We start from the raw sequence: 26,553 nt of genomic DNA, 5'->3' as shown, positions 1-26,553 counted from the left end.
AATGTTGATAAGAAGTTCTTTTTTCTGGTGGAAAAATTGAAATGAAGAGAATTCTGACAATTGAGGACTTTCTAAATAAGTTGTGCCTTCTCAAAGGGAGGGATATTACTGGGCTATAGGAAATGTGCAAACAGTTGATTTCGAAAGAAAAGGAAGGACTCAGCTGCCATCTCCATGCAGACGATTACTGAATCTATTTATCCAGGTTTAACGGCTCCTGAGTTTGTCTCACACTGCTAGCTGCCTCTCAGCCAAGCTGAACATAAGCATCTCCAACTTAATATGGCCAAAGAGAACATACGGTCTTTGCCTCCAATTTTTCCAATCTGAGCCTCATCCTTCCAGTCACCCAGAATCCTTCGCTCTCACACTCTTATTCCCCCCGTCTCTTGCCATCTCCTGGCATTTGTCTCTTCCCGACATCTCTAGCATCTCTCCACTTCCTTCCATTCACACAATCGCTGCCCTCACATTGGCCCTCAGCAGCTCATGGATTATTGAGAGAGAGAGAGAGAGACAGAAACAGAGAGACAGAGAGACAGAGAGAGACAAAGAGACAGAAACAGAGAGAGAGACAGAAACAGAGAGAGAGAGACAGAGAGACAGAGTATCACTTCAAGTATCACCCACACCAATTCTTCTATTCAACTTCCAAAGCAATTTTCCTAAAGTACAAGTCTGACCCCATTAAACCCCAGTCAATAAAGTTCTATGGCTCCCTGTTACCTCCAAGATCAAATATACAGTTCTCTATTTGGTAACCCGTGAAAAACCTTCAGAATTTGATTTCTTTTTACTTTTCCAGTCTTTTTACATCTTTCTTCCATGTACCTTACTATCTAGCAGTTCCTTCTTGCTTGCTGTTCCTCAAATAAGAGACAGTAGCTCTTGATTCTGTGCCTTTTCAGGGTTGTCCCCATTCTCCACTGCTTCATCCCTGGAATGCAATCTTTCCTTATCTCCTCCAAAACTTACTTCCAATTGCATTTTCTGTATAGGAGCTTTATACTTCTCTGCCTGTCTCTGTCTTTGTCTCTCTGTCTGTGTATCTGCCTCTTTCTCTCTCTCTCTGTCTCTCTCTCTCTCTCTGTCTCTCTGTCTCTCTGTCTCTCTCTCTCTGTCTCTCTGTCTCTCTCTCTGTCTCTCTGTCTCTCTCTCTCTGTCTCTCTCTCTGTTTCTCTCTCTCTCTCTCTCTCTCTCTCTCTCACTCTGTTTCTGTCTCTCTCTCAGTCTCTCTCTCTCTCTCTCTCTCTCTCTCTCTCTCTCTCTTTCTCTTTCTGTCTCTCTCTCTCTCTCTGTCTCTCGCTCCTATTTTGCCTATTTCTGATTCTCTGGTTCTCATGTTTTAAAGCCCTCTAGCTCTACTGGAAGACATGTTAAAAAAAAAAAAAAGCCATTTCTTGGTTTCAGGCCGAAGTCTGGCTCATTACAAGCACAAGCTGAGGGCGAAGCCAGGGTGGCAGAGGTCAGGCTCAAGCTCAGGCTCAGCCGAACTCTCCCCACATTCCCCTCCCAACAACTTCACCACCGGCTTCGAATTGAATTCTGGAGAAAAAATCCAACCCAGTGTCTGGCCCAGGCCTCGCTCCAGCCCGAGATCACTTCGGGCTCTGACAGGGAAGGCAGGGGCAGGGGGTGGCGGGTCCCGAGCCCGGGCAGGGCCGGGGAGCAGCTGCATCACTGGCCGGGCAGCTTCCGGGCTCCCCAGCTGAGTCTCCCTTGTACCGCACAGGTGCAGATCGGCTGTTTCCAGTGAACTCTGGGCACCAGAGGTGCCCGCGGCGGCTCGTTCCAATGGCTACTGCCTGGGCACTCTCCGCTGGTGCTGGGCGGGGACCCTGTCCCACTGCCCACGGGCAGCTCCGGCCACAGCTGCACACGGAGGGGGGCCCGGAGCTCGTAGCTTCGGGGGCGCAGGACCGAGCCCCAGGGCCGAGAAAAGCCTTGTGATTCTCAGAAGGGAGCGGGGGTCCCGGACTCACTCCGAGGCACAGAGGAGCACCGGCACTTCCCCTGCAGCTCAGGGGGCCGGTCCTAGTGCCAGGGCCAAGCAGGGACAAGGCGGCCAAAGAAATAAGGTCCCTTCTGGGGAAAGCCCAGAGCACAGGCCAGGAAGGAGTGACCACGCTGAAAGCATCAGTTCTCCCATCCATGAAATGGGGACACTTTCATGATGAAGTTCCAGAATTGCTGTAAGGAATATATTTTGAAAACACCCTCAAAGCTCTCCCTGAATGTGAGCTCTGCACCCCAGTCTCAGTCAGAGAACACAAGGGTCAGGTCTCCCAGTTTCTGGTCCCGCTCTCATCCCACGGCCCTTAAGTGACAGTGTTCTGGAAGCTCCGGTGGGCGATGACCTGGGCAGCTGCTCCCCCTCATTCAGAGATGGAGAAAGAAGGTCTCGAACAGCAGATCCACGGCCATGGCTGGTGGCTTGTGGGCCTCCGTTCTCAGAGGCAGCACCACGCTAGAGTTCGGTTGCAGAGGGTCCGACTGTGGCTGATCAGACCCACAGGAGCTCAGGACGCTCTGCCCCACGTCGGACACAGAGTCCCTTCTATTATTCTCTAACTTTGTGCCCCTCGCATTTCCTCCGAGCTGATCCCATTCTGCTTTGCCCATAGAGCCCGGCCCTTTCTGAGGAGAGCACACCGTTATGGGGCCTGGGCCAGTGTCTCCCGTGTCAGAAATAGCTTCTAATAAATAGATGCTAAAGTTCCAAAGGGAGACCTGAGAGGGTCCTTGTCCCACTTTTTCTGACCCCCCCGTGAGCGCTTGTGTGAGTTCTCCACAAAATAACCTTTTTGGCGAGCAGACATGTGGTACTGGAACCATGTGGCCGGCCCCACGGGGCTGGGCCCCCTGCAGTGGGGATGGAATGCTTGACGGTTTAATTTGAAGAAGGACCTCCTTTTTGGTCTCTTCTCCTGCCAGGGGAGCTTCAGGGTCTTCCCAAGACAATCCAAAGGGAGGTGGTTCAGATCCTGCCAGGGGATCTTCGGGATCTTCCCAAGAGAATCCAAAGGGAGGTGGTTCAGATACTGCCAGGGGATCTTCGGGATCTTCCCAAGACAATCCAAAGGGAAGCAGTTCGGATCTTGCCAGGGGATCTTTGGGATCTTCCCAAGACAATCCAAAGGGAAGCGGTTCGGATCCTGCCAGGGGATCTTCAGGATCTTCCCAAGAGAATCCAAAGGGAAGCAGTTCAGATCCTGCCAGGGGATCTTTGGGATCTTCCCAAGACAATCCAAAGGGAAGCGGTTCAGATCCTGCCAGGGGATCTTCAGGATCTTCCCAAGACAATCCAAAGGGAAGCAGTTCGGATCTTGCCAGGGGATCTTTGGGATCTTCCCAAGACAATCCAAAGGGAAGCGGTTCGGATCCTGCCGGGGATCTTCAGGATCTTCCCAAGAGAATCCAAAGGGAAGCAGTTCAGATCCTGCCAGGGGATCTTTGGGATCTTCCCAAGACAATCCAAAGGGAAGCAGTTCGGATCTTGCCAGGGGATCTTTGGGATCTTCCCAAGACAATCCAAAGGAAAGCAGTTCAGATCCTGCCAGGGGATCTTTGGGATCTTCCCAGGACAATCCAAAGGGAAGCGCTTCGGTTTGCTGGCCTGGCTCGCTGTCCAGGTTTCACAGGTGGACGACAGCGAGGGCAGCACCAGGGCTCCAGCTGGGTGGCCAGTCCAATACCTCTCCTCTCTCACTGTCCTCCGGAGCCTCCCAACGCTGAGCCCGCTGGCTTCTGGGAAGTTCTGGGTCAGGAGGAGGCTCCCAAGAATCTCCTGTGGGGTTGGTTCAGAGACCTTGCTCCTGGGGGAAGGCAGTGATCTGGTCCCCACTAGAGAAGCCGGGCAGAAGTTCCCTACTAGGAAGCTTAATAAAGATCTGCCGGCCAGGCCAACAATGATTAGTAAACATGTGCTCCCCAGGGCCCAAGACCGGGTTCTGACAAGATCAAGAGGAAAAGCCAGAAGGCAGAATCGATGGCAGTGTGGTTTGTGAGCCCTTTCACGGGGAAGAGGCTCCAAGACAGATGGGATGGAGTCCAGGAAGTGCTGAAAATAGAGCCAATCAGTTTGTGTTCTTCTCCCTTCCCTTTCAGAATTTCCTCTCCCTTCCAAATTCACAAACTTCCAGGAAAATACGCTTGAATTATAGATTAAAGTCCTGTAAAAAGTGAAGTTACAAAGATACAGTCTTTCTTTTAACCGCACAAGTGCAGCTTCTAGCAAACTTTGGGCATCGAAGTTGCCGATGGCGGCCGTTCTTCCAGTGACAATATAAGTTTAAAACTTTGGGAGCCATTTTCAGAGGAGAGTCATTGGGCCTCCCCAGAGCCTGGACGCCAGTGTGAGAGTCACAAATAGGGCAAAGGGACGCTCTCAGCCCAGAGACCGACGTGACCCCCTCCAACTCCTGCAGAGGAGTTCAGCTGCTTCCTGGCTTATATCCTGGAAGTTCAACACATCTCTCTGTGCTTATTACAGTTTGTGGGAGCAAATTGATGTTAACTGGTTAAATGGGACCAAGCACTAGTGAGAGGGGGCACATCCGGCGGGGGCTCAAGGTGATGGAAATAGAGAAAAGGCATCTCCAGCTCCTTGGGGTATCTTAGCAACCTGAGGGACAGATGCGGCCCACCTGGCTGAGAGAGGGAGCCAGAACACACTCGATGCTCTCAGTATTGCAGGGATACCGGAGCAGGACGGCGAGTCAGTGGCTGGTCTCAGACTTATTTTTCCAACCAGGAATGCCTCGGATGACATCACTAACTGTATTTTGCCAGTGAGGAAATCAAGACCCTGTGACTTGTCCAGGGCCACACAGCTCGTAAATGGCAGAGCCTGGATTTTGACCTAAATCTCCCTATTCTGCACAAGTTAATGAGTTGTTTGGTTTTTAAAAGGTGTCGATAAAAAAGCTGTTTGTTTTCTTTGGGGGTGATAATGGTGAGGTAGGAAAGGTGAAAATGAATAAAGGGGGAAAAACTGTCAGATTGAATCTGACCCGAGGAGCTGCTCATCCCTTGGGCTTCACTGCTACTTCTTTCTGAATATATATATATATATATATATATATATATATATATATATATATATATATATGTATGTATGTATGTATGTATGTATTTAAGTATGTAGCAGGCAAGGGCTCTGTAGTAACTGAGAAAGGGGCGTGTGCAGGTGGATACTTGATTTAGCAAACATTTATTAAGACCTACTATGTAGCAGGTAGTGTAGCACAGTAAACTGAGACCCGGCCTTGAAGTCACAAAGACCCGAATGAATGATAAGAGCTAACGATAAGCAGCATTTCTACAGCCCCTACTATGTATGTACCAGGCACACAGCGATTCTCACAACAATCTGGGAAGTAGCTACTATTATCATCCCCACTTTACAGATGAGTATATTGAACTAAGTAGATGTCCAGTGACTTGCCCAGAGTCACACAGCTAGACAGGATTGGAACTCACAGGTTCTACAAATTCCTCGGTGGAGCCCTGGCTAGGATCTGCTGTTGTCCCAAGCTCACTTTCATAATGCATTTCTCACTCTCCATCTTCCCCCACAGCAAACCACTTGCTGAATTCTATTGTTTTTTCCTCCCCAACATGTCTCCCACAATCCCCTTCTCTCCACACATATGGTCCTCACCCTCATTCAGACACCCGCATGGAGACAATTTGGTTTACTCAATGATTTGTCTCCCTGTTTCTACCCTTCTCACTTCATATAGATGGATGGATGGGTGGGTAGATAGACAGACAGACAGATAGATAGATAGATGTGGATAAATGGGTGGATAGATAGATGATACAAAGATAAAATATAACTATAGAGATAGATTAAATACAAAGACTTAGATATAAAATTACAGAGACAGAAAACAGAAGACCGAAGGGAAGGTGGTGGTGATAAAAGCTTTGTTCAAGAAATTGAGGCACTATCATGCCATTATATTATTTGGGTCAAGAGAAGAGGGAGCAAAAGGCAAAAAAGATAAATATCGTTCGGATTCTTTTTCAGACACAGGTTGGACCAGATGACCTCAGAAATCCTCTACACCACTCAGATTCTGTGATCGTGGGTAGACAATATTCTCTTCCATTTGGTTTTTATATAAATCTCCATCTTGGCTGCCAAATGAGGGCTAACTTTTTTCAAAATCAAGGTCTCCCACTTATACATAGACATTATTGCTGAATGAAAGAATTGTCCAGTAGGAAGAGCAATGAACTTGGAGTCATGAGACACAAGTTGAATCCTGAACCCATCACCTCCACAATGTTGAAGAAGCCACTTGCCCTCTGTGAACTTCAGTTTCCTCTTCTCAAAAATGAGGGAGTTGGACTAAATGGCCCATGAAGGGCTTTCCAACTTTATGAACTCGAGACCAAAATGTCTTCAAAATTATCTCAGCATTTTTCATATAGGATTAGCCTCGGCTTTATGAAGAAATGAATGAATGTGTTATTTAATATAACTAATGACGTGCTACTTAAAATAAATTAATGTTGAGAAGTTCAATTGCAATTGGAGATATTTGGGCATTTTAAAATTTCGTTTTTGTCACTTTAAATTGGAGATGGCACACATAAACGTACCATGTAAAGATCAAAGGGAATTCTGAGTGCTCTGGATTTTCTTCCTATGTCACCGAGTGAAAATCCTCAATGAAATACTCCCTGGAGTATGATTACTTCTTCCCTTTACTACCTGTGCTTAGATAAATGGCCTTTAAATTATGAAAAGAAGGAGGGGAGAGACACAACTTTCTTAGCGGGTTCAATTCTTGAAATGGATCAAGTCGAAAGGGAAGTAGGATTTATCCAGGCTATCATTTTAAAAGCCACTTTATTTACAAAAGATATACTGGAGGTCTCCATATATGTATTTAGACTCTGCCTCGGGGATTAGGTACTATGATGATAAGTGTGTTGAGAATAACAGTGGGAGGAAATTTTATAGTGAGTAAAAAAAAAAATGTCTGAGCTAAGATATTCCTTAGAGCATAGAATGTCAGAGTCTGTAGAGACTTTATAATACAAAATAGAATTTATGAACTAGGAAGGACCTCGGGACATAGAATGTGAGTGCTTGGAAAAACTTTCAAACATAAAACAGTGTCTGAGCTGGAAGAGATCTTAGAACATAGAATTGCAGAGTCTGAATAAAACACTAAAGTAGGAAAGGACCTTTAAGATCCTTCACCCATTATTGTCATTTTACGGAGAAGGAATGAAGTGATTTTTCATGATCACATGATCAATTAGCTGATAGCTGCAGGACAAGAACCTGAGCTTCCCAATTTCAAGTCTGTTCTTTCCCTTATGTCATCCAATCAACAAAAACCTTTGTGGCCACGTGAAGATGGATTCTAATGAGGAGAATGGAAAGGGGGATCATCCACTGAATAAGTCTTTATGAAGAGCCTCCTACGGAACTTTTTCACGTGAATTTTATAGAAAATTTAATTTTTGGTGTATGGATAGAATTGAAAAGCTGGAGAACTTCCTTCCTGTGATTCCGCCTTCTGTTATTCTGCCTATCTCAAATTAAAGCAGTTTTTTTTTCACTTTGTTTTTCTTATTTTGTTTTTGCCACATGGCTAATATGAAAATATGTTTTGCATGATTTCATATGTGTAATTGATATAAAATTTCTTGCCTTCTGAATGGGAAGGGGGAGGGCTCAGAGGGAAGGAGAAAATTTGGAACTCAAAATTTATTTTTAAATGAATGTTAAATTATAAATAGTTTTTTTTTAAATCATTGCTCCTAATGCTGTACTGTCTTTAGAACTACATCCAGAGGGTCTATCAATATTCAGGTAACATCCAAGAAGCAGGGATCAGATCTTGCCTAAATTTTGCATTTCCCACAGTACCTAGAAAGGGCCTGCACAGGGCAGAGCTTAACAATTGGTGATTGAAGTGCATTGAATTTGCAGAAGGAAGGCCTGGGCTAACTGGTATCACTAACAAATCTTTCCCTTGCACAGAAGCCGTCCCCTGGCCGTAGGCTGGGATCACAGGGCCCTTCTGCTGGCAGCCCCAGCTCTGCTCAGCTCCTTGCTTGGATGCACCAGATTAGGGCCCTGAGCAATGTTCTTTAGCCTCTTTGAAAGCATTTAATCAAAATCTGCCATGTGACGGGTGATGCTGCCAGACGTTGTTCACAGTGGGGATCCTGGGTGGGGAAAGGAGCCTGAGACCTCATTACTGCTCCAGCTGCCATTACTTGTGTTCAAGTTCAGTTCCGAAGTCAGGAAAAAATCAGGGAAATGAGGGCCAGAGGAGCTTATGGATTCGGAAGGATGCTTAATGATGTGCAATAAGACAAAGTCACTCTAATTGAAGAAGCATTTGTGAAGGGCACACAATAAAAATAGAAAAAAAGATAAAAAAGCAGAAAACAAACTAGCTGGAGCCTCCCGGAACTTCCTTTCTACCTGGAGTGATACAACATGCAGCAGCAGGTGGACACAGAGTAGATGGCCAGGGCAAGGACTTCTGCTGCCCTCTTGTGGCGGGCAAGTGAGCCCCTGTTTTCAAAAACTGCAAATTGAAAGTTGGGGCAAATCCTCTGCATCCTTTGCTTCCCTTCCCAGCCAGAGCCTAGTGTGGATGGACCACGGCAATGGCCATCCTCCTTATTCAGGGAAGATAACTGGTCGGGAAGTCCAAGGACCTGCTCCTGTCAACCACTGCCTGTGGGATCTTGGGGAAGTTCTGAGCCTTCTTGGACCTTGATTTCCTCATCTATAAAACGAAGGCGTGGATCGGTATAAGGTGGAAGGCCATAAGGATCTCCAGGTCTAGATCGACGATCATCCCTTCAGCCAAAGTGATATTACTAAAGCATAGATCTACCCTTGTCACTGCATTGCTAAAGAAGCATCGATAGCTCCCCGTTGTCTCCACGATCCTGTGAAAAAACACCTCTGAAAGCTCTTTGCAGAATATCTCCCACTCGTGTTTTCTCATGGATTTCACACACATTCATCCCCCATGTGCAAGCCCTAATGGCCTGACTTAAGGAAGACCACTGAGCGGCTGCATTGAGGACGGACAACAAATAAAAGGCTCAGGCAAAGTCCAGGAGGGAGACAATGAGGGTCTGAACTAAGGTGATGTGGAGGCAGAAAAGGAAGATTTGGTAAATGTTTGGAATTATGGGGCAAAGGCGAATGAGGAATCGATGATAATAACACCACAGCAAACTGGTGATTGGAAGCATGGTGGAGCCTTCAGTAAAAACAGGGAAGTTAGGTGGAGGGCAAAGTTCAAGGGTAAAAAAGTGAATTTAATTTTGGGTACATAATTTTGAAATTTCCATTTGGCAGCTGGCGATCTAGAATGGAAGTTAGGTAGAGAGAAGGTAGAATTAGAGATCTTTACGTCTTCTTGGGAGGATGATGAATCTATAGCAACTGCTTGGGTTACCAAAAGAGAGAGTAGAAAGAAAAGGAAAAGACACTGGTAAGATCCTTCCGTGGAGAAGAGCTACAAAATGAGTGATGGGTCAGCAAAAGTGGTCAAAGGGGAAGCTCTCCCCAATTCCTCTTAATTCTTATGTTCTCCCTCTGTTAATTATCACTATTTATCCTATACTTATACTGGCTTTGTTTGCAGGTTGTCTTCCCCATTGGATTGGAAGCTCTTTGAGGGCAGGGAAACATGTCTTTTGCTTCTTTTTGTATCTCCAGCACTCAGCACAGTGCCTAGCATAGAACAAGTTTTTAAGAAATATTTATTGAACAAATGATTTCATTTCAAACTCCATTTCTCTATTTTTGAAAACTTTCTAATCAATTTTAATCTTAAATACAAAACAAGAAAAGAAAAAATGGACATTTCCATGTACAGCGGAACATGAGAGGATTCAATATAAAACAACAAATTTCCTTTTTAAGAAAACCTAAGTAATAAAAACTACACATTGTTATCAAAGCTACCCAACTTTTCTGTTCTTCCTTCTGGGTATTCTTTTGTTTCCAGATATGCACTTTTAATTCACTTAAAATTTTCTACTTCCCCTTCCCTTCCCTTACCCTATAGAGGCCACAGTTAACTGATAATTATATATATATATGCAAACTATATAACATATATGTTATATAAACATATATGCACATACTCTTTGTCAGTTCTTTTGTTTGTTTGTTTTTTGTCAGTTCTTTCTCTGGAAGTGGATAGCATCTTTCTGAGTAGGTCAAAGTCGTTCCATGTTTCCCAAATCAACCAGCTCATAATTTCTCACATCTCAGGAGTATTCCATGACAACAGCTTGTTTAGCATTCCCCAATTTAAAAGCATCTATCATTTTAGCCATCCTGATAGGTGATATCTCAAAATGGTTTAAATTTGAAAGTTTTCTGATCGATAATGATTTAGAGCCTTTTCCCATGTGATTCTATATAATTTTGTGGGTTTTTTCCACCGAAAAACTGCCCGTTTGTATCCCTTGACTATTTTATCAACTGGGAAATGATTTGCCTTTTTATAAATTTGACAAAGTTCTTTATACGTTTGAGACAGTCCCACCTCAATCAGTGGCCGTGATTAAGACGCTTCCCATTTTGGATGCTCAGGCAATATCCCACGCCTCATCTGCTAAATCAAAGGAGGGCTGGCATTGGAATCGGGAGAGCGAGTATCTCCCCGGATGAAATCACAAAGTTCTGCTATATATAAAGTGCCGCTTTGGGCATCGGGAGAGCTCCAGACTTAAAGGAGATACGAGCCAGGCCCCGTGCTGGCTGGTGATTGGGAAATATTTGTTAAGCAGAACTGACAAATCTCCAGCACTATCAACATTTACTGAACAAACAGAGCGTTTGCTGTGTCAGGAGATGTGGGGAACATAAACAAGTTAAATCCTCAGAGCATGCGGTAGATGAAGAGGCAGGAGGATGGGCCTTAAATCGGAAACTTTTTCCACTCATGAAAACATGAGAAATTTTTTACATGATCCCGGGTTATAGGTATATAAAATAGGTGCACAAATCCAGAATTCAATGATAATAAATTAGAATTTCGCAAGCCTCACAATGAGGTGTGAGACTCCATATGGGGCCATGAACCGTAGTTTAAGAAGCTGGGCTTGAGACCAGCTAAATCCAACACCCTCCTTTTGCAGCAGAGGAATGGGAATCTGATAAAGGTAAGTGACTTGGCCAGGGTCACCCACTAAGACTAAGATAGGATTTGAACCCATCTTCCTAACTTCAGGACCAGAACATCATGTGGCTCCTTAGAAGTCTTGCAGAAACTAAAAGGCCCAGTGCCTGCCTTCAGGAAGCTTGCATTCTATTGGGAAGGGAGACCAAGTCAAAATAAAATACAACAAGCTCTGAAAGGAGCTCATCCCCTGCCGGAAGCATTTTCTGCCTCTCCTCCAAAGCTCTGAGCCTGATCCAGGCTTCTGCAGAGGTACCACAGTCATGTAATCTGGGGCACTGCACCCCACTCTCAGAGGCCAGCTCAGTCCTGGAGGAGCTAGAGAAAACTTCCTAACGCAGAGAGCTGGGCAAAAATAGAGCGCCCCACCCTGGGATGAGAGAAAGCTGGTCGCAAGGGAGAACCAGTGGATAAACGGCTGGATCTGGAGTCAAAAAGACCAGAGTCCAAATCTTGTCTCAGACTTTACCAGCCCTGTAACTCAGGGTATCACTTAACCTCCGTCTGCCTCTGTCTTCATCTGTAAAATGGGGATAATCATAATACTTACTCCTAGGGTTGTTATGGGGATAACATGAAATAATATTTATGAAGTACTTTGCCAACCTTAAAGTGCTATATATGTGCTTGTTTTTATTAGCTATGAAAAAAAATCTGAATTAGGATGTTCCTACCAAAGTAGCAGTTGAGTTGTCTCTAGGGTGCTTCCTAGTTCTGACACTCTACAATCTATGTCCCCTTCTGGCTCTCTTTTTTCTATTTCCATCATTCCTGATGCTCTGTGAGCTCATTCTAATATCCTTACCAGTTCTAACATCTTCTGTTCAGTATTCTAAGGTTCCTGATGCTCTATGAACTCGTTCCAAGGTTCTTCCCAGATCTGACCTCCTCTATGCTGTTGCTAAGGTTCCTGATGCTCTGTGAGCTCATTTTAATGTCCTTACCAGTTCTGACTTCTTCTGTTCAGCATTCTAAGGTTCCTGATGCTCTATGAGCTTATTCTAAGATTGTTCTGTGCTCTGAAAGCCTTTGTTCTTAATTCTAAGGTCCCTGGTGTCCTGAGGGCTGTGTTCTAAGGTTGTTCCCAGCTCTGACATTTTATATTTTATGTGTTTAGAGGCAGCAAGTTTGAACATAGCCTCTCAGAGTGAAGGTTTAAAGACAGCTCTGGGACTTCCGGTTAAGATGGCGGAGAGGAGGCTCACAGTTGCATAAGCTCCACGCTTTCTCTCACTATCCACTTCATTACAAGCCTCTGAATCAATGCTTGACTGAAAAAAAAACCCACAAATAGTTACCAAGAGAAGCCATCCTTGAGATCCGCCAAGAAAGGTCTGTCTTTACTGGAGGGCTGGGGCGGTTTTAGATCGGGCGCAGGCTGAGGGCAGCGGCAGTGAGAGCACGGGAGCAGACTGGAGAGGGGGTGGGGAGTGATCGCAGCCGTCTCTGCGGGGAGAGCTTCGCTACAGGTTTGGAACCTGCAGCAAGTCAACAGCCCAGCAGAGAAGCTAAAAACACCGGGGCTGAAGAACACAACCGCAAACAGCTGGAGTCTCTCAGGACCTGGCCGCCCCCCCTTTCCCCCCCCTCAGTGACTCAGCACGCTTTGGGATCTCAGAGCGCAGGCGCAGCACAGTCCTGCTAGTGCCTCACTGCTGCCACCTGCAGTCTGTAGAGGAAGCTCGATAACACACCCAACCCCCCCCAAAGAAAGACTCCAGTTTTTTCTGTTTTTCTTTGGTAGTTTGTCTCTGATTAATAGACAGAATGAGCAAGAAGCTGAAGAGGACTTTAACCCTAGACAGCTTCTACACAGATAGAGAGCAGACTCTAAATCCTGAGGAGACTAAAAACAGGCAGTCCCCAGGTGATTCCCCAAAGGAGGAGATCGTCTGTTCCTCAGCACAGATGAACCTCATAGAAGTGATTAAAAAGGCTCTCACAAGGGAGCTAGAAGAAAAATGGGGAAAGCAGAGTGAGGCTTGGCAAAAGGAGAAGGAAGCTTGGGAAAAGGAGAGGGAGGCTTGGCAAAAGAGCCTGGAGAAGTCAGTTAAAGAGAGAGTGGATAAAGAAGTAAAATCCTTGAAAAATAGGATTAGTGAACTGGAAAACAAAATTGGCGAAATGGAAAAAAATTCCACAGAACAAAAGAACTCAATTGGACAATTAGAGAAGATTTTAAAAAAGTGAGTGAAGAGAATACTTCACTGAAAATCAGAATTGAACAAGTGGAATTGAATGACTCGAGGAGACAAGAAGAATCAGTCAAGCAAATCCAAAAAAATCAAACAATGGAGAAAAATGTGAAATACCTTCTGGGAAAGACAACAGACCTGGAAAACAGATCCAGGAGAGACAATCTGAGAATCATTGGACTCCCAGAAAAACATGATGAAAAAAAGAGCCTGGACACTGTCTTCCAGGAAATTATCAAAGAGAACTGCCCAGAAGTCATAGGAACAGAGGAAAAAATAAACATTGAAAGGATTCATCGATCACCCACTGAAAGGGATCCTAAAATCAAAACACCAAGGAATATAGTGGCCAAATGCCAGAACCCTCAGATGAAAGAAAAAATATTGCAAGCGGCTAGAAAAACCCAATTCAAGTATCAAGGAGCCACAATAAGGATCACCCAGGATCTGGCAGCATCCACATTAAAAGATCGAAGGGCCTGGAATATGATATTCCGAAAGGCTAAGGAACTTGGTATGCAACCAAAAATAACTTACCCAGCGAGAATGAGCATCTTTTTCCAGGGAAGAAGATGGACATTCAACGAAGTAAGCGAATTTCATCTATTTCTGATGAAAAAACCAGAACTTAACAAAAAGTTTGATCTACAAATATAGAACTCAAGAGAAATCTAAAAAGGTAAAGATTAATCTTGGGAACTATATTTTGACTATATAGATGTATAAAGAATACATGTATACCTTGTTCTAGAAATTGATGTGGAAAGGACATTGTACCAGAAAAAGGGTAAAGTGGGGGTAGTACATCTCATGAAGAGGCATAGGAAACCTATTATATCTGAGAGAAAGAATGGAGGGGGATGAATATAGTGGGTATCTTACTGCCTTCAGAATTGGCTTTAAGTGAAAAATCTTAAGACATATTCAATCTATGGTGAAACTTCTCCCATCTCATTGAAAAGTGAGAAGGGAAAAGTGGAAAGGGAAGGAATAAGCTAAGCGGAAGGGAATACGGGAACTGGGAGGGAAAGGGGTAAGATAGGGGGAGGAACTCTAAGGCGGGGGGAGGGACACTAAAAAGGGAGGGCTGTGAGAAGCAAGGGGTGCTCACAAGCTTAATACTTGGAAGGGGGGGAAAGGGGAAAGAAGGGAGGAAAGCATAAACCGGGGTTAACAAGATGGCAAGTAATACAGAATTGGTCATTCTAACCATAAATGTGAACGGGGTAAACTCCCCCATAAAGAGGAAGCGGTTAGCAGAATGGATTAAAAGCCAGAATCCTACAATATGTTGTTTACAGGAAACACACCTGAAGCGGGGAGATACATGCAGGTTAAAGGTAAAAGGTTGGAGCAAAATCTACTATGCATCAGGTGAAGTCAAAAAAGCAGGGGTAGCCATCCTGATCTCAGATCAAGCTAAAGCAAAAATTGACCTAATTAAAAGAGATAAGGAAGGACACTATATCTTGCTAAAGGGTAGCATGGATAATGAAGCACTATCTATATTAAACATATATGCACCAAGTGGGGTAGCATCTAAATTCTTAAAAGAGAAACTAAGAGAGCTGCAAGAAGAAATAGACAGTAAAACTATAATAGTGGGAGATCTTAACCTTGCACTCTCAGAATTAGATAAATCAAACCAGAAAATAAATAAGAAAGAAGTCAAAGAGGTAAACAGAATACTAGAAAAGCTAGATATGATAGATCTCTGGAGAAAATGTAATGGAGACAGAAAGGAATACACTTTCTTTTCAGCAGTTCATGGAACCTATACAAAAATTGACCATATATTAGGACATAAAAACCTCAAACTCAAATGTAGTAAGGCAGAAATAGTAAATGCATCCTTTTCAGACCACGATGCAATGAAAATTACATTCAACAAAAAAGCAGGGGGAAGTAGACCAAAAAATAATTGGAAACTAAATAATCTCATACTAAAGAATGATTGGGTGAAACAGCAAATCATAGACATAATTAATAACTTCACCCAAGAAAACGATAATAATGAGACATCATACCAAAATGTATGGGATGCAGCCAAAGCGGTAATAAGGGGAAATTTCATATCTCTAGAGGCCTATTTGTATAAAATAGAGAAAGAGAAGGTCAATGAATTGGGTTTGCAATTAAAAATGCTAGAAAAGGAACAAATTAAAAACCCCCAGTCAAACACTAAACTTGAAATTCTAAAAGTAAAAGGTGAGATCAATAAAATTGAAAGTAAAAAAACTATTGAATTGATTAATAAAACTAAGAGTTGGTTCTATGAAAAAACCAACAAAATAGACAAACCCTTAGTAAATCTGATTAAAAAAAGGAAAGAGGAAAATCAAATTGTTAGTCTTAAAAATGAAAAGGGAGAACTCACCACTAACGAAGAGGAAATTAGAGCAATAATTAGGAGTTACTTTGCCCAACTTTATGCCAATAAATTCGACAACTTAAATGAAATAGAAAAATACCTCCAAAAATACAGCTTGCCCAAACTAACAGAGGAAGAAGTAAATATCCTAAACAGTCCCATCTCAGAAAAAGAAATAGAACAAACTATCAATCAACTCCCTAAGAAAAAATCCCCAGGACCAGATGGATTTACATGTGAATTCTACCAAACATTTAAAGAACAATTAACTCCAATGTTATATAAACTATTTGAAAAAATAGGGATTGAAGGAGTCCTACCAAACTCCTTTTATGACACAGATATGGTACTGATACCTAAACCAGGTAGGCTGAAAACAGAGAAAGAAAATTATAGACCAATCTCCCTAATGAATATTGATGCTAAAATCTTAAATAAAATATTAGCAAAAAGATTACAGAAAATTGTCACCAGGATAATACACTATGACCAAGTAGGATTTATACCAGGAATGCAGGGCTGGTTCAATATTAGGAAAACTATTAGCATAATTGACTATATCAATAACCAAACAAACAAAAACCACATGATCATCTCAATAGATGCAGAAAAAGCATTTGATAAAATCCAACATCCATTCCTAATAAAAACACTTGAGAGCATAGGAATAAATGGACTTTTCCTTAAAATAGTCAGGAGCATATATTTAAAACCATCAGTAAGCATCATATGCAATGGGGAAAAACTGGAACCTTTCCCAGTAAGATCTGGAGTGAAGCAAGGTTGCCCACTATCACCATTATTATTTAATATCGTATTAGAAACACTAGCCTCGGCAATAAGAGTCGAGAAAGATATAAAAGGAATTAGAGTAGGCAATGAGGAAACCAAACTATCACTCTTTGCAGATGATATGATGGTATACCTAGAGAACCCCAGAGATTCTACCAAAAAGCTATTGGAAATAATTCATAATTTTAGCAAAGTAGCTGGCTACAAAATAAATCCCCATAAATCCTCAGCATTTTTATACATCACCAACAAAACCCAACAGCAAGAGATACAAAGAGAAATTCCATTCAGAATAACTGTTGATACCATAAAATATTTGGGAATCTATCTACCAAAGGAAAGTCAGGAATTATATGAGCAAAATTATAAAAAAGTCTCCACACAAATAAAGTCAGACTTAAATAATTGGAAAAATATTAAGTGCTCTTGGATTGGCCGAGCGAACATAATAAAGATGACAATACTCCCTAAACTAATCTATTTATTTAGTGCTATACCAATCAGACTTCCAAGAAAATATTTTATTGATCTAGAAAAAATAACAACAAAATTCATATGGAACAATAAAAAGTCGAGAATCTCAAGGGAACTAATGAAAAAAAATCAAATGAAGGTGGCCTAGCTGTACCTGATCTAAAATTATATTATAAAGCAGCAGTCACCAAAACCATTTGGTATTGGCTAAGAAATAGATTAGTGGATCAGTGGAAAAGGCTAGGCTCACAAGACAGAATAGTCAATTATAGCAATCTAGTGTTTGACAAACCCAAAGCCCCTAACTTCTGGGAAAAGAATTCAATATTTGATAAAAACTGCTGGGATAATTGGAAATTAGTATGGCAGAATTAGGCATGGACCCACACTTAACACCATATACCAAGATAAGATCAAAATGGGTCTATGACCTAGGCATAAAGAACGAGACTATAAATAAATTAGAGGAACATAGAATAGTTTATCTCTCAGACTTGTGGAGGAGAAAGAAATTTGTGACCAAAGATGAACTAGAGACCATTACTGATCACAGAATAGAAAATTTCGATTACATCAAATTAAAAAGCCTTTGTACAAATAAAACTAATGCAAACAAGATTAGAAGGGAAGCAACAAACTGGGAAAACATTTTCACAGTTAAAGGTTCTGATAAAGGCCTCATTTCCAAAATATATAGAGAACTGACTCAAATTTATAAGAAATCAAGCCATTCTCCAATTGATAAATGGTCAAAGGATATGAACAGACAATTTTCAGAGGATGAGATTGAAACTATTACCACTCATATGAAAGAGTGTTCCAAATCATTATTGATCAGAGAAATGCAAATTAAGACAACTCTGAGATACCACTACACACCTGTCAGATTGGCTAAGATGACAGGAAAAAATAATGATGAGTGTTGGAGGGGATGCGGGAAAACTGGGACACTAATGCATTGTTGGTGGAGTTGTGAACGAATCCAACCATTCTGGAGAGCAATCTGGAATTATGCCCAAAAAATTATCAAAATGTGCATATCCTTTGATCCAGCAGTGTTTCTATTGGGCTTATATCCCAAAGAAATACTAAAGAAGGGAAAGGGACCTGTATGTGCCAAAATGTTTGTAGCAGCCCTGTTTGTAGTGGCTAGAAACTGGAAAATGAATGGATGCCCATCAATTGGAGAATGGCTGGGTAAATTGTGGTATATGAATGTTATGGAATATTATTGTTCTGTAAGAAATGACCAGCAGGATGAATACAGAGAGGCTTGGAGAGACCTTCATGAACTGATGCTAAGTGAAATGAGCAGAACCAGGAGATCATTATACACTTCGACAACGATATTGTATGAGGACATATTTTGATGGAAGTGGATTTCTTTGACAAAGAGACCTGAGTTTCAATTGATAAATGACGGACAAAAGCAGCTACACCCAAAGAAAGAACACTGGGAAACGAATGTGAACTATCTGCATTTTTGTTTCTCTTCCCGGATTATTTATACCTTCTGAATCCAATTCTCCCTACGCAACAAGAGAACTGTTCGGTTCTGCAAACATATATTGTATCTAGGATATACTGCAACATATCCAACATATAAAGGACTGCTTGCCATCTAGGGGAGGGGGTGGAGGGAGGGAGGGGAAAAAAATCGGAACAGAAATGAGTGTCAATATAATGTAATTATTAAATAAAAAATTAAAAAAAAAAAAGACAGCTCTGTTACCTACCATGTGATTCCTCTCTGGACTTCAATTTCCTCACCTCTAAAATCAGGGAGTTGACCTAGATGACTTCGAAGGTCCCTTACAAATCTGTTCAGCGTTCTAGCATCCTTTTGATACCTCATAGACTCTGTTCCTCATTCCACAGTCCTTTCTGACTGACATTGTGGATTCCATATTCTAAGATCCCTCTCAGCTCTGGCATCTTGGGAAATATTATTAACACAAGACTTTCCCCACTAAATCCCCTTATCTTCTTCTTTTCATAACTTACTCTTATTTCCTCTTTCATCTCATTTTATAGCTCATAAATACAAAGATAATGGTTTGTTTATAGCACGATATAATTATGTAATTGGGCTTTTTTATTAAATAAAAACTCCATAATGGCAGGATGTTTATTTTATTCAAATACGGCTTGCTGATAAAAACTAATTGGCAAATTCATAGTAAGTCCCCAGTTCCTAGCAGTGGGGTTCACAAAAGCAAAAGAAATGAGCCCCAGCCCTTCATTTTCATTGTGCAAAGAATGTCATTCCTTTTCCACAGAGCTTAACTTAGGATCTCATTATCCTATTATTACAGCAGCTTCTTCGTTAGTCTCTGAGTCTCCAGTCACTCCTCCCCTCCCCTCCGATCCATACTGCACAAGCTATTTGAAAAGTCCTCTTTCATATAGCTGTCACACCTCTCCTCAAGCATATGCAATGACTCCCCACATCTCCTTCTTTGTCTGACATCCAAGATGTCAGACTGATAGGCCCACATGATGTCTCTACGTACAGGAAACTTGAATAATATGCTCTAGGATTTTGTCAGGAATGGTTGTCAAGCTCACTACCCTACAGTTGACATAAAATTTCATCACGATTGTCTCTTTTTACAAGGAACTGATGGCATTTGACCTTTCCGTTCCCCTACCTGCGCCTCCTTTCTGCTTCCCAGTAGCATTTCAAAAATCAACAGATGCTTTTCATCATTGGACTTGTCCTGGATTAGAATATCCTGTTGACATTTTTGTGGAGGTCATATCATACATGTCAGCAGAGCTCCCACAAGGCTCTGTCCTGGATCCTTTTTTCCCTTTCCTCTCCATTATTTCATTTAGTGATCTTATCAGCTCCCGTGGATTTAATTATTTTTTATACCTTGATGGTTCTCAGATCTACCCATCCAGCCCTCACCTTTCTGTTGTCCTCCAATTGCCTATTGGATTTTTGGAACTGGATTTCCAGTAAATATCTTAAACACAATATTTCTAAAAACAGAATTTTAAATCCTTCTTCCCAAATCCTCTCTCCAAATTTCCATGAATGTTGAGAGAACCACCATCCCCCAGGCAGTCAGGCTCACAGCCTCGCAATCTCATTAGACTTCTCATTCTTTCTTTTCCACTGTTTAATCTTTTGCCAAGACCTATAGATTTTTCCTGTAGAACATCTCTTCTCTGATACTGCTATCACTGCAGTGTAGGACCCATCACCTCACTCCTGGATTGTTAGGGGCCAGAACTTGAAACAAGGTGCTAAGTCACTGGAATTGATGGACACTCTGGGAGATTCACAAGTCAGGATTCAGTCGGGAGATTCACAAGTCCAGTGGAGGAAATTCACAAATCACAGCTCCCACAATCCCACTCTCGGAGGAGGAGTCCACCTTTGAGCTCAGATTTTTGTGAGATTCGCAAGTCAGGATTGGGAGAGAGAGCGAGAGGCTGAAGCTGGAAGAGACAAAATACTAGCAACAGGAGCTCTCGGAACCAAGGAGAGAAATAAGCCTCTAAGAAAACTAACCCAGCTATTTTGGAAGAGACAATAAAGGATCTGAACTTTTAACAGCTGGTGCATTTGAGGTGATTATTGAGCTAAACTGAAACGAAGGCTGCCTCCAGAAGCTCCCAAGAAACCTGCTCCCAGAGAACAATTATATTCTAGAGAAGAGAACATTATCATAATAATAATCATGGATTATCATAATAGCCTCCTGGAAGAACTACCCAGCTCAGATGTCTCTTCCTACTTGAGGCCATCCCTCCTTCAGTCACCAGAGTGATTGTCCATAGCTGGAATGCTCTTCCTCCTTCTCCTCCTTTCCAGCTTCTAGCTTCCTTCAAATCCATCTCAAATCTCACCTACCAGAAGCCTTTCCTGATCCCCCTTAAGTCCAGTGCCTTTCCTCTTTTAATTATTTCTCATTTATCCTGTCAATAGCCTGTTTGTACATCTTTGTTTGCTTGTTGTCTCCCCCATTAAGTTGTGAGCCCGTCTAGGGTCTAGATTATCTTTTACCACTATTGTATCCTCAGAACTTAGCATAGTAGGTCAATAACAATACCTATTGACTGACTGACTGACTATGATCATAATCCCATCTGTCCTTCTTTGATCTTCTTGCCTCCAAGAAAGTTTGGAAGGCTTTTTGGTTGTACATCACCAGCTTCTGAACATTCTAGGCTTCATTTCTCCCAATACTATTATTGCAGAACTGTTCTTTTCTAATGTATGTGTCCTGTTTCATGCCCATGCTTCCATCTTCTATATTTGTCTTTTGAAAAATCAGAGTTGATGAATTTCCTCAATAGCCAAGTTCTTCTCTTTAGAGAAATGCTGTCTTTCCTCCTCACTGGAATGTTTTACTTGTCTGCACCTTCAAAATTTGATTTTTAGAGCTTGTCCATCTCTCTTAAGTCAGTATTCCTGAAACATATCAGACCGATCAACCTCTCAGGACCCATACAAATCTTTTCTTCTTCTTAACTTTATGTTCCAACATCCGAGATGGCAGCTAACATGGGCACTGTGGAACATGGCGCTCGGTGAAGCATTAAAGTGGCCACGGTCATCCAATGCATCCCAGGCTGCCCTGATTTTTGTCCTGCCACTAGATTTTAATGACTCTGGAAGAGAGAGTGAGACTGATGACTTTGTGCAGCTTTTACCTCACTTAAATCCAATTCATGCCCAAGGGAAGACATCTCCCCATGATGTCATTGTTTTTCTTTAAAAATGAAGGACAAACAACACAACCTATTTGTATTTAGACAACTGATGGGGTAATAAGTTTTATTGCTGGGTCTCTTGGTAAGCATTGTCTCCGGGGACTGACCGGTTTTGTCTTTTGCTTATTTGCTATGTTGTACCTGCAACTATGAGATCAGACTTGGCAAACCCAGACCCTCAAAGTTGGAAGGGATTACAGAAGCCATTTAGTGCAATTCACATGTGAACAAGGGCCCCACCATAGCATACTCAAATGGCCCCAACACTGTTATTTTTAACCTTCTGAACATCCTTTTTCTTGAGGTCGACTTGTTTACTTTGGAATAGCATCAAATATTGGGGAGCTTATCCTTTCCTCAAGTCTAAGTTTGCCTCTTTGTCTTGTTCATCCATTGTTTTCATTTTACCAATGGGACAAATCAATGATTCAGTAAACAATCATTTATCAAGTACCTATTCCAAGTACAGTATTGGGTACTGTTGCAATACAGACAAAAAGTGAACCAAAGAAACAAGCCCTGCTCTCAAGGAGCTTCTCTTCTATAGGGTGAAACAACAGCATGTATTTTTATCTGTTCATACAAGGGGGTTGGAGGGTTTATTGTGGATACAGTCTATTAGAGAAGATGGGATGGAATGAGATTATATATGCAGGAAGAAGGATTTACCTGGGCAAGAAAAGGGGCCATGTCTTCTTGTGGGACAGGAAGGAAAAAGCAAAAAGGGGTCAAAGACATCCAAGTGATGTGTAATAAGAAGAGAAGAAGAGTGAGATCTCAGAAAATTCAATGAAATAGGATTCAGAGAAAGGATTATCCCTAATCTCCCTAAAGTCCTTTGGCTTCTGAACTGCCTCCTTCCAATTGCTCTCATGATGATCAATATTCCTTCCATTCTGTAAGACCACTCTCCCTGAATATCTCTTTGATGCTCACTCTGATTCTGTTCTCTCCAGACTAATGGATGTGCAGAGATCTTGCCTTTGATGGATTCTTTTTTTTTTAATTTTTTTTAATCTACAAAGCATATGCATGGGTAATTTTTCCAACACTGACCCTTGCAAAACCTTGTTTTGTTCCAATTTTTCCCCTTCTTCTCCCCATCACCTCCCTTAGCTGGCAGGTAGTCCAATACATGTTAAATCCAATATATGTTTACATATTTATAGTTGTTTTGTTGCACAAGAAAAATCAGATCAAGAAAGAAGGAAAAGAAAAACTGAGAAAGAAAACAAAATGCAAGCAAATAACAACAGAGAGAGGGAGAATGCGTTGTTGTGTTCCACACTCTGTTCCCATGGTTCTCTCTCTGGGTATAGATGACTCTCTTTGTCACTAAACAAGTGGAACTGGTTTGAACTATCTCATTGCTGAAGAGAGCCATGTCCATCAGAATTGATCATCTATGATATTGTTGTTGTCCACTGATCTCCTGGTCCTGCTCATTTCCCTCAGCATCAGATCCTGTAAGTCTCTCCAAGTCTCTCTAAAATCCTTTTGCTGATCATTTCTTACAGAACAATCATATTCCATCACATTCATATCCATAACTTATTCAGCCATTCTCCAATGGATGGGCATCCATTCAGTTTTCAATTTCTCACCCTTACCAAAAGGGCTGCCACAAACATTTTTGCCCATGTGGGTCCCTTCCCCTCCTTTAAGGTCTCTTTGGGATACAAGCCCAGTAGTATCACTGATGGATCAAAGGGTACACACAGTTTGGTAACTTTTTGAGCTCAGTTCCCAACTGCTCTTTTTGGTGGATTCTTCCACTATGCTTCAGAACCCCCACCCTGGGGTCACAGAGCACGGGGCCTAAATCAGCGAGCACGAATACACTTAGCATGCTCTACCTGCATGGTTCAGTCAGACTCACCCGGGATCTCTTTCCAAGCTGGCGCATCTCCATGACTAAACATTTGATCCGGCCTCTGAAAGAACTCTGAATGCATCCGCTTGTCTCTCGTCTTTCCTATGGGAGAGCTGGCGAACCTGTCAAAGGCTCGCCTCGAATCTGAGCAGACTCTATCTGCGGCGACCCCCGATCCGGCCAGTCTAGCAATTCTGTCAGAAAAGAAAGCACGGTCAGTCTGGCATGACCTGTTCTCGATGAAGTCATATGTGGGTAGTTTTTCTCCTCCTCCTTCACTTTCAGCTTAAAGCCTTTTGATCAGGGGCTCAAGCTCCCAAGCAGAGATGACTTTCAGGAGGCAGAGAGGATGAAGGAGCATTTCCCAGGAATGAAGGAAAGCCTGTGCTGGAACCCAAACACAAGGGAAAAGATGGCGCGGGAGATCCATCCGAATGTAGCATCTTTATGGAGAACGTTCCTCAGACTCTGAAATGTATGTGATCCAAGGGGTCTCGGAATCACTTAGTCTGACCTCTAAGGGAGAGACAGAGCCTCAGAGAGGGCTTGCACAGAAAGTCAGCATCAGGGCCTGGAGGATGGCTCGTAGGCCCTGGCTCTCCAGCTAAGGCCCAGTGCTACTGGCTTCCTGGGGCAGAACGCCTTTAACAGCAGAGCCGAGCTGCAGATTTCCTCCGATTCCACGCACCTCTCCACCCTCCGATGAGGACTCTGTCCAACAGTTTCATAACAACTTGTAATTACAGATTCCTACATTATGTTTGATGCCATCCGTTCAATCATCACCTTCTTTCTAATTAAGCTTGCCTGAACACAAATATGATTTTTTTTCTTTCCCGTAGAAACACTCCATCTGGGGCTGGCAACTTCAGAGATAGCAGCACCTCTCAAGAGTTAACACACAGCCAAGACTACTGGCTGGAGAATGGAAAAGAAAAGGAAAAAAAGTGTTTGTATGGGGGAGGAAGAGAAGGAAGAGGCCTTCCTTTTCAGGATTCAGTCTGGTGCGTTTCCAGTTTTCTTATCTTAGAGCTTTTTTCTCTCTACAAATAGGATACATTCATTCTTTATTGATAAGCTTCCAGAAAACATAAAGGGAGGGAGGGAGGGAGGGGAAGGAGGAAAGAAAAGGATTCTCTGTGTGTATGTGTGTGTGTGTGTGTGTGTGTGTGTGAGAGAGAGAGAGAGAGAGAGAGAGAGAGAGAGAGAGAGAGAGAGAAAGACAGAGACATAGAGACAGAGACAGAGAGAGAGAGAAAGACAAAGAGACAGAAAGAGAGAGAGAGACAGACAGAGAGAGAGAGACAGAGAGAGAGACAGAGAGAGAGACAGAGACAGAGACACAGAGAGAGACAAAGACAGAGAGAGACAGAGAGACAGAGACAGAGAGACAGTGACACAGAGAGAGACAAAGACAGAGAGAGAGAGAGAGAGAGAGAGAGAGAGAGAGAGAGAGAGAGAAAGAGAGAGAGAGAGAGAGAAAGAGAGAGAGAGAGAGAGAGACAAAGTCAGAGACAGAGACAGAGACAGAGACAGAGAGACAGAAACAGAAAGATGAAGGAAATCTGGATTCTGGCTCGTCTTCCTCACCAGGTAGTGCAGACATTTTCTCACCTCATCCTCAGTTCCCTCTTCTAGAAAACAAGGAGACTTTAAGATCCTTCCTAATTCTGACATACCATGTAAAACCAACACCCCTCCTTTCCCGGGCTCTGACATTCTGTGTTCTGGGTATTAAGGTTCCTTCCATCTCTCAATTTCCCCGTGTTCTGAGGTTCTTGTTGGCTCTGACATCCAATGTGCTTCAGCCTGAGGAGATCATGGGCTTGCATATTTACAGCTGAAGGAGCTCAGAGGTCCCTCAAGCCATTGCCTTATTTTATAGATGTGGAAACAAAAGCCGAGGGAGATAAGCCCAAGCTATAAAGGAAGCCAGCCACAGGTATTTGTTACATACTTACTCTGTCCTAGGCACTGGGGATACAATTACAAAAATTGTTCTCAGTGAGCTTACATGTGGATGGAGGAGACAATAAACATGTATTGGTACACATAGAATGTATACAAGCATTCCTACGAAAATTTTGGGGGAGGACCAGTGGCTCCAGGGACAAGGATAGGCCCCCATGAAGAAAGTGGGGTTTGATCTGAATCTTTAGGGAAGCTATGGGATTATGGAGAGCATTTAAGGCATAGGGAACAGTCAACTTAAAGGCAAGGAGATGAGAGAAGGTGTATCACGTGTGTGGAATGGGTCAGGAGTAGGAAAGATTGGAGGCAATGGTGGAAGGCAAGAAAACCAATGAAGAGACCACGGCAGTAGTGCAAGCTATGGTGGGGATGGAGAGAAGGAAACACTTTAGAGAGAAGCTGTGGAGAGAGAACGAGATTCAGTCAATGACATGGCCTTGCAAATAGCAAGTAATTAAGGAATGCTTGTTTCTTTGTATTGATGCAGCATCCTTGGCTTTTCCAAGGCCATTTCCCTCCCTTTTACCAAGTCCAGCTTTCAAGGGGACTCCAAGTCTAGTGCCATTTAAAAATCTACAAGGCAGTTATTACTTAGAGCCAATGAAGAAGAGAACAACGGATACCTGCCAAGATCCCTTTGGAGGCACCGCCCACTTGCCAATTTTATGACGTTCCCATTCAGTCATAATAATTTTGTTCACGTGATTCCATTTTATGCACCATTTATGAAGTGCTTTCTAGGTGAAATGTCTCCTTTCTATGTCATTCTGTCTGTCTGTCTCTTGCTCTCAATAAGAAAACTTATTTATTCTGTGTATTATTGGGTATATTTTCATTTCTCTGATGACTAGTTTCTCTCAATTTGGATAAGTGGGTTTATTCGTTCTCCACTATGTACGGTCTTTGTACAACTGCAGTTTGAGGGGAAGATGATCAAGTCTTAGATAAATTATCTCGTGG

This window comes from Antechinus flavipes, chromosome 2 (genome assembly GCF_016432865.1).
Source record: "Antechinus flavipes isolate AdamAnt ecotype Samford, QLD, Australia chromosome 2, AdamAnt_v2, whole genome shotgun sequence".
Classification (NCBI taxonomy): domain Eukaryota; kingdom Metazoa; phylum Chordata; class Mammalia; order Dasyuromorphia; family Dasyuridae; genus Antechinus; species Antechinus flavipes.
The sequence above is the reverse complement of the archived record's forward strand: the minus strand, read 5'-3'. Positions refer to the sequence as shown.